This window comes from Rattus norvegicus, chromosome 1 (genome assembly GCF_021556685.1).
Source record: "Rattus norvegicus strain SHRSP/BbbUtx chromosome 1, alternate assembly SHRSP_T2T, whole genome shotgun sequence".
NCBI classification, from domain to species: Eukaryota; Metazoa; Chordata; class Mammalia; order Rodentia; family Muridae; genus Rattus; species Rattus norvegicus.
The window spans coordinates 222,435,569-222,444,885 of NC_141534.1; positions in this window are offsets into that span (position 1 = coordinate 222,435,569).

Consider the following 9,317-nt stretch of genomic DNA (forward strand, 5'->3'; position numbering starts at 1 on the left):
TTTTTCTGGTAGGGGATTTTAAGTAGTTGGTTTAGTGAATAGTCATTCACTGAAGAGATGATGCAGTTAGTTAACTTTGAGGTATTTACACCGTAACGCTTTACAGACAAGAAAACTTCTGTATATATTAAAGAAAAATTGTTAAATATATTCAATATTATAGAATACAGATTTTTCTGAACAGCAAAAAAAAAGACATAGAAGAGAGTGGTCAGTACTATAATTATTATTAACAAACTGTAGTTCATTGCATTTATGTATGGATTTTGATCTTAATATTTACCAGGTTTTTTTTGTTGGATTTTTTTAATTTATTTAATACTTAATAATAATTCTTTGGTTTCCGGGCAAACATCCCCCTCCTCCCTCCCCTTCCTTATGGGTGTTCCCCGCCCAACCCTCCCCCCATTGCTGCCCTCCCCCCAACAGTCTAGTTCACTGGGGGTTCAATCTTAGCAGGACCCAGGGCTTCCCCTTCCACTGGTGCTCTTACTAGGATATTCATTGCTACCTATGAGGTCAGAGTCCAGGGTCAGTCCATGTATAGTCTTTAGGTAGGGGCTTAGTCCCTGGAAGCTCTAGTTGCTTGGCATTGTTGTACATATGGGGTCTCGAGCCCCTTCAAGCTCTTCCAGTTCTTTCTCTGATTCCTTCAACGGGGGTCCTATTCTCAGTTCAGTGGTTTGCTGCTGGCATTCGCCTCTGTATTTGCTGTATTCTGGCTGTGTCTCTCAGGAGTGATCTACATCCAACTCCTGTCGGTCTGCACTTCTTTGCTTCATCCATCTTGTCTAATTGGGTGGCTGTATATGTATGGGCCACATGTGGGGCAGGCTCTGAATGGGTGTTCCTTCAGTCTCTGTTTTAATCTTTGCCTCTCTCTTCCCTGCCAAGGGTATTATTGTTCCCCTTTTAGAGAAGGAGTGAAGCATTCACATTTTGATCATCTGTCTTGAGTTTCATTTGTTCTAGGCATCTAGGGTAATTCAAGCATTTGGGCTAATAGCCACTTATCAGTGAGTGCATACCATGTATGTCTTTCTGTGATTGGGTTAGCTCACTCAGGATGATGTTTTCCAGTTCCAACCATTTGCCTACGAATTTCATAAAGCCGTTGTTTTTGATAGCTGAGTAATATTGCATTGTGTAGATGTACCACATTTTCTGTATCCATTCCTCGGTTGAAGGGCATCTGGGTTCTTTCCAGCTTCTGGCTATTATAAATAAGGCTGCGATGAACATAGTGGAGCACGTGTCTTTTTTATATGTTGGGGCATCTTTTGGGTATATGCCCAAGAGAGGTATAGCTGGATCCTCAGGCAGTTCAATGTCCAATTTTCTGAGGAACATCCAGACTGATTTCCAGAATGGTTGTACCAGTTTTCAATCCCACCAACAATGGAGGAGTGTTCCTCTTTCTCCGCATCCTCGCCAGCATCTGCTTTCACCTGAGTTTTTGCTCTTAGCCATTCTCACTGGTGTGAGGTGAAATCTCAGGGTTGTTTTGATTTGCATTTCCCTTATGACTAAAGATGTTGAACATTTCTTTTGGTGTTTCTCAGCCATTCGGCATTCCTCAGCTGTGAATTGTTTGTTTAGCTCTGAACCCCATTTTTTAATAGGGTTATTTGTCTCCCTGCGGTCTAACTTCTTGAGTTCTTTGTATATTTTGGATATAAGGCCTCTATCTGTTGTAAGATTGGTAAAGATCTTTTCCCAATCTGTTGGTTGCCGATTTGTCCTAACCACAGTGTCCTTTGCCTTACAGAAGCTTTGCAGTTTTATGAGATCCCATTCGTCGATTCTTGATCTTAGAGCATAAGCCATTGGTGTTTTGTTCAGGAAATTTTTTCCAGTGCCCATGTGTTCCAGATGCTTCCCTAGTTTTTCTTCTATTAGTTTGAGTGTATCAGGTTTGATGTGGAGGTCCTTGATCCACTTGGACTTAAGCTTTGTACAGGGTGATAAGCATGGATCAATCTGCATTCTTCTACATGTTGACCTCCAGTTGAAACAGCACCATTTGCTGAAAATGCTATCTTTTTTCCATTGGATGGTTTTGGCTCCTTTATCAAAAATCAAGTGCCCATAGGTGTGTGGGTTCATTTCTGGGTCTTCAATTTAGTTCCATTGGTCTATCTGTCTGTCTCTGTACCAATACCATGCAGTTTTTATCACTATTGCTCTGTAATACTGCTTGAGTTCAGGGATAGTGATTCCCCCTGAAGTCCTTTTATTGTTGAGGATAGTTTTAGCTATCCTGGGTTTTTTGTTATTCCAGATGAATTTGCAAATTGTTCTGTCTAACTCTTTGAAGAATTGGATTGGTATTGTGATGGGGATTGCATTGAATCTGTAGATCGCTTTTGGTAAAATGGCCATTTTTACTATATTAATCCTGCCAATCCATGAGCATGGGAGATCTTTCCATCTTCTGAGGACTTCTTCAATTTCTTTCTTCAGTGTCTTGAAGTTCTTATTGTACAGATCTTTTACTTGCTTGGTTCAAGTCACACCGAGGTACTTTATATTATTTGGGTCTATTATGAAGGATTTCGTTTCCCTAATTTCTTTCTCGGCTTGTTTCTCTTTTGTGTAGAGGAAGGCTACTGATTTATTTGAGTTAATTTTATACCCAGCCACTTTGCTGATGTTGTTTATCAGCTTTAGTAGTTCTCTGGTGGAACTTTTGGGATCACTTAAATAAACTATCATATCATCTGCAAATAGTGATATTTTGACTTCCTCTTTTCCGATCTGTATCCCCTTGATCTCCTTTTGTTGTCTGATTGCTCTGGCTAGAACTTCAAGAACTATATTGAATGAGTAGGGAGAGAGTGGGCAGCCTTGTCTAGTCCCTGATTTTAGTGGGATTGTTTCAAGTTTCTCTCCATTTAGTTTAATGTTAGCAACTGGTTTGCTGTATATGGCTTTTACTATGTTTAGGTATGGGCCTTGAATTCCTATTCTTTCCAGGACTTTTATCATGAAGGGGTGTTGAATTTTGTCAAATGCTTTCTCAGCATCTAATGAAATGATCATGTGGTTTTGTTCTTTCAGTTTGTTTATATAATGGATCACGTTGATGGTTTTCGTATATTACACCATCCCTGCATGCCTGGGATGAAGCCTACTTGATCATGGTGGATGATTGTTTTGATATGCTCTTGGATTCGGTTTGCCAGAATTTTATTGAGTATTTTTGCGTCGATATTCATAAGGGAAATTGGTCTGAAGTTCTCTTTCTTTGTTGGGTCTTTGTGTGGTTTAAGTATAAGAGTAATTGTGGCTTCATAGAAGGAATTCGGGAGTGATCCATCTGTTTCAATTTTGTGGAATAGTTTAGATAATATTGGTATGAGGTCTTCTATGAAGGTTTGATAGAATTCTGCACTAAACCCGTCTGGACCTGGGCTCTTTTTGGTTGGGAGACCTTTAATGACTGCTTCTATTTCCTTTGGAGTTATGGGGTAGTTTAACTGGTTTATCTGTTCATGATTTAACTTCGGTACCTGGTATTTGTCTAGGAAATTGCCCATTTCCTGTAGATTTTCAAGTTTTGTTGGATATAGGCTTTTATAGTAAGATCTGATGATTTTTTGAATTTCCTCTGAATCTGTAGTTATGTCTCCCTTTTCATTTCTGATTTTGTTAATTTGGACACACTCTCTGGGTCCTCTCGTTAGTCTGGCTAAGGGTTTATCCATCTTGTTGATTTTCTCAAAGAACCAACTTTTGGTTCTGTTGATTCTTTCTATGGTCCTTTTTGTTTCTACTTGGTTGATTTCAGCTCTGAGTTTGATTATTTCCTGCCTTCTACTCCTCCTGGGTGTATTTGCTTCTTTTTGTTCTAGAGCTTTTAGGTGTGCTTTCAAGCTGCTGCCATATGCTCTTTCCTGTTTCTTTCTGCAGGCACACAGCGCTATGAGTTTTCCTCTTAGCACAGCTTTCATTGTGTCCCATAAGTTTGGGTATGTTGTACCTTCATTTTCATTAAATTCTAAAAAGTTTTTAATTTCTTTCTTTATTTCTTCCTTGACTAGGTTATCATTGAGTAGAGCATTGTTCAATTTCCACGTATATGTGGGCATTCTTCTCTTATTGTTATTGAAGACCAGTTTTAGGTCGTGGTGGTCCGATAGCACGCATGGGATTATTTCTATCTTTCTGTACCTGTTGAAGCCCGTTTTTTGACCAACTATATGGTCAATTTTGGAGAAAGTACCATGCGGAGCTGAGAAGAAGGTATAACCTTTTGCTTTAGGATAGAATGTTCTATAAATATCCGTTAAGTCCATTTGGCTCATGACTTCTCCTAGTCTGTCTATGTCTCTGTTTAATTTCTGTTTCCATGATCTGTCCATTGATGAGAGTGGGGTGTTGAAATCTCCCACTATTATTATGTGAGGTGCAATGTGTGTTTTGAGCTTTAGTAAGGTTTCTTTTATGTATGTAGGTGCCCTTGTATTTGGGGCATAGATATTGAGAGTTCATCTTGGTGGATTTTTCCTTTGATGAATATGAAGTGTCCTTCCTTATCTTTTTTGATGACTTTTAATTGGATATTGATTTTATTTGATATTAGAATGGCTACTCCAGCTTGCTTCTTCTGACCATTTGCTTGGAAAGTTGTTTTCCAGCCTTTCACTCTGAGGTAGTGCCTGTCTTTGTCTCTGAGGTTTGTTTCCTGTAGGCAGCAGAATGCAGGGTCCTCGTTGCGTATCCAGTTTGTTAATCTATGTCTTTTTATTGGGGAGTTGAGGCCATTGATGTTGAGAGATATTAAGGAATAGTGATTATTGCTTCCTGTTATATTCATATTTGGATGTGAGGTTATGTTTGTGTGCTTTTCTTCTCTTTGTTTTGTTGCCAAGACGATTAGTTTCTTGCTTCTTCTAGGGTATAGCTTGCCTCCTTATGTTGGGCTTTACCATTTATTATCCTTTGTAGTGCTGGATTTGTAGAAAGATATTGCGTAAATTTGGTTTTGTCATGGAATATCTTGGTTTCTCCATCTATGTTAATTGAGAGTTTTGCAGGATACAGTAACCTGGGCTGGCATTTGTGTTCTCTTAGGGTCTGTATTACATCTGTCCAGGATCTTCTGGCCTTCATAGTTTCTGGCGAAAAGTCTGGTGTGATTCTGATAGGTCTGCCTTTATATGTTACTTGACCTTTTCCCCTTACTGCTTTTCATATTCCTTCTTTATTTTGTGCATTTGGTGTTTTGACTATCATGTGACGGGAGGTGTTTCTTTTCTGGTCCAATTTATTTGGAGTTCTGTAGGCTTCTTGTATGCCTATGGGTATCTCTTTTTTTAGGTTAGGGAAGTTTTCTTCTATGATTTTTTTGAAGATATTTACTGGTCCTATGAGCTGGGAGTCTTCACTCTCTTCTATACCTATTATCCTTAGGTTTGATCTTCTCATTGCGTCCTGGATTTCCTGTATGTTTTGGACTAGTAGCTTTTTCCACTTTACATTATCTTTGACAGTTGAGTCAATGATTTCTATGGAATCTTCTGCTCCCTAGATTCTCTCTTCCATCTCTTGTATTCTGTTGGTGAAGCTTGTATCTACAGCTCCTTGTCTCTTCTTTTGATTTTCTATATCCAGGGTTGTTTCCATGTGTTCTTTCTTGATTGCTTCTATTTCCATTTTTAATTCCTTCAACTGTTTGATTGTGTTTTCCTGGAATTCTTTCAGGGATTTTTGTGTCTCCTCTCTATGGGTTTCTCCTTGTTTATTTATGCTTTCCTGGAATTCTTTCAGGCATTTTTGCAATTCCTCTCTGTAGGCTTCTACTTGTTCTCTAAGGGAGTTCTTCACGTCTTTTTGAAGTCCTCCAGCATCATGATCAAATATGATTTTGAAACTAGATCTTACTTTTCTGGTGTGTTTGGATATTCCATGTTTATTTTGGTGGGAGAATTGGGCTCCAATGATGCCTGTAGTCTTGGTTTCTGTTGCTTGGGTTCCTGTGCTTGCCTCTCGCCATCAGATTATCTCTAGTGTTACTTTGTTCTGCTATTTCTGACAGTGGCTAGACTGTCCTATAAGCCTGTGTGTCAGGAGTGCTGTAGACCTGTTTTCCTGTTTTCTTTCAGCCAGTTATGGGGACAGAGTATTCTGCTTTCGGGCGTGTAGTTTTTGCTCTCTACAGGTCTTCAGCTGTTCCTGTGGGCCTGTGTCTTGAGTTCACCAGGCAGGTCACTCGCATCAGAAAAGTTGGTCTTACCTGTGGTCCTGAGGCTCAAGTTGCTCGCGGGGTGCTGCCCACGAGCTCTCTGCGGCGGCAGCAACCAGGAAGATATGCGCCGCCCTTTCCGGGAGCTTCCGTGCACTAGGGTTCCAGATGGCGTTTGGTGTTTTCCTCTGGCGTCCGAGATGTGTGTGCAGGGAGCAGTCTCTTCTGGTTTCCCAGGCGTGTCTGCCTCTCTCTAGGTTTAGCTCTCCCTCCCATGGGATTTGGGTGCAGAGAACTGTTTATCCTGTCTGTCTTCTTCAGTTTCCGGCGGTGTCTCAGGCGCAGGGGTCCTGCCGCTCCTGGGCCCTCCCCTATGGGAACCCAGAGGCCTTATACAGTTTCCTCTTGGGCCAGGGATGTGGGCAGGGCTGGGCAGTGTTGGTGGTCTCTTCCGCTCTGCAGCCTCAGGAGTGCCCACCTGACCAGGCGGTCTGGATATTTTGTATTTACATTTCAAATGTTATTCCCTTTCCTGGTTTCCCAGACAAAAGCCCCTTACCCCATCGCCCCCCCTTCTTCTATAAGTGTTTCCCTCCCCAACCACTCCCCTTTCTACCCCTCTGACATTCCCCTACACTAGGGGGTCCAGCCTTGGCCAGACCAAGGGCTTCTCCTTCCATTGGTGCCCAACAAGGCCATCCTCTAGTACATATGCAACTGGAGTCAGGGGTCAGTTCATGTAGTCTTTGGATAATGGTTTAGTTTTTGGGAGCTCTGGTTTGTTGGCATTGTTGTTCTTATGGGGTTGAAATCCCCTTCAGCTCTTTCAATCCTTTCTCTAATTCCTCCAATGGGGATCCTGTTCTCAGTTCAATGGTTTGCTGCTAGCATTTTCCTTTGTATTTGACATGCTCTGGTTGTGCCTTTCAGGAGACAGCTATATCAGGCTCTTGTCAGCATGCAGATTTCATGATGACCTTGTTTTTAATAGCTGAGTATTCCATTATGTAAATGTAACACATTTTCTATATCTTTTTGGAGGGAGTTTGAGGGACATCTAGTTGTTTCCAGTTTCTGGCTATGTGAATAATGCTATGAACATAGTGAAACAAATGTCCTTGGGCTATGGTGGAGCATCTTTTGTATATATATCCAAGACTGGTTGGGTCTTGAGGTAGAACTATGCCCAATTTTCTGAGAAAATACCAAATTGATTTCCAAGTGGTTGCACAAGTTTGTACTACCATGAGCAATGGAGAAGTGTTTACCTTGCTCCACATCCTTGCCAGCATGTGCTGTCACTTGAGTTCTTTGACCTTAGCTATTCTGACTTGTATAAAATGGAATCTCGGAGTCATTTTGATTTGCATTTCCCAGATTACTAAGGATATTGAACATTTATTTAAATGCTTCTAGGCTATTTGAGATTCCCATGTTGAGTATTCACTATTTATCTCTGTACCTCATTTTTAAATTGGGTTATTTGGTTTGTTAGTGTCTCCTTTCTTGAGTTCTTTGTAGATTTTGGATATTAGTCTTTTGTCAGATAAAGAGTTGGTGAAGATCCTTTCCAAATTTGCAGCCTGACATTTGTCCTATTGATGGTGTCCTTTGCCTTGCAGAAAATGTTCAGTTTCATGAGGTTCCACTTATCAATTGTTGATCTTAGTGCCTAAGCTATTGGTGTTCTTTTCAGGAAGTTATCTCCTATACCAATGCATTCAAGGCTCTTCTCCACTTTCTTTTCTAAGAGATTTAGTATATCTGGTTGAGGTCTTTGATCTACTTGGATTTGAGTTTTGTGCTGGGTGATAAATATGGATCTATTCATTCTTGTACATGCAAACATCCGGTTAGTTAAACCAACAATATTTATTGAAGATGCTTTCATTTTTCCACTGTATGATTTAGGCTTTTTTTGTTAAAAATCAAGTGTCTATAGGTATGTGGGTTTATTTCTGGGTCTTTATTTTGATTCCATTGATCAACAAATCTGTTGGGGTTTTTTTTGGTTTTTTGGTTTTTTGCCAATACCATGTGATTTTCAATACTACTTCTTTGTAGTCTAGCTTGAAATCAAATATAGTGACACTTCCAAAAGTTATTTTATTATACAGGATTGTTTTCACTAAACAAGATCAAGAAGATAGAAATTGGAAAGGAAGAAATCAAAATATGACTGTTCTCAGATGATATGATAGTATACATAAGTGGCCCCATAATTCTACCAGAGAACTCTTACAGCTGATAAACACCTTCAGCAAAGTAGCTAGATACAAAACTAACTCAAAAAATCAGTAGCCCTTCTTTATACAAACGTGATATGAACTGAGCAAGAAATTAGGGAAATTTAGGACAATGAGGAAACACCATTCACAATAGCCACAAATAATATAGAATGTCGTGGTTGAACTCTAACCAAACAAGTGAAAGACATGTATAACAATAGCTTCAAGTCTCTGAAGAAAGAAATTAAAGAGGGTATCAGAATGTGGAAAGATTTTCCTCAATCATTAATTAGTAGGATTAACATATTAAAAATCACCATTTTACCCAAAGCAATCTACAGATTCAATGCAATTCCCATCAAAATTGTAGGACAACTCTTTATAGACCTTGAAACAGCAATTCTTAACTTCCTATGGCAAAATAAAAAACCCAGCATAGCTAAAACAGTCCAGTACAATAAAAGAACTAGTAATTTTGTTTTACAAATTATGTTAAAATACCCATACAATTTCCCATAGCATCTGTACCAATCAACAGTCCTAAAAACCATGCATAACAGCTCTCCCTTTCCATACCCAAGCCTACAGGCTTTTTTATTCTTTGAAAATTTCACTCATGTATACAATGTTCACTGATAATATCTGCCCCAAGTCCCTCTCTCCAACTGCATTTATTCCCCCAACATACCTGCCTCCCAATCATCAAAGAATTAAGAGGCATGTCCAAAGGAAGAGGGCAGTGAACACATTCCTTGTCTTTTGACTATCTATATATTTAAGTAAGTAAGCTGAAGAAGATAGAAGAGAAAGTGTCTGCTTCTGGAATTAGGATAAACTGAACCCGACTCCTTTGTTGTAGTCAGCCTTTGTGGTTTACATTATTGATGGATTTACACTATTGA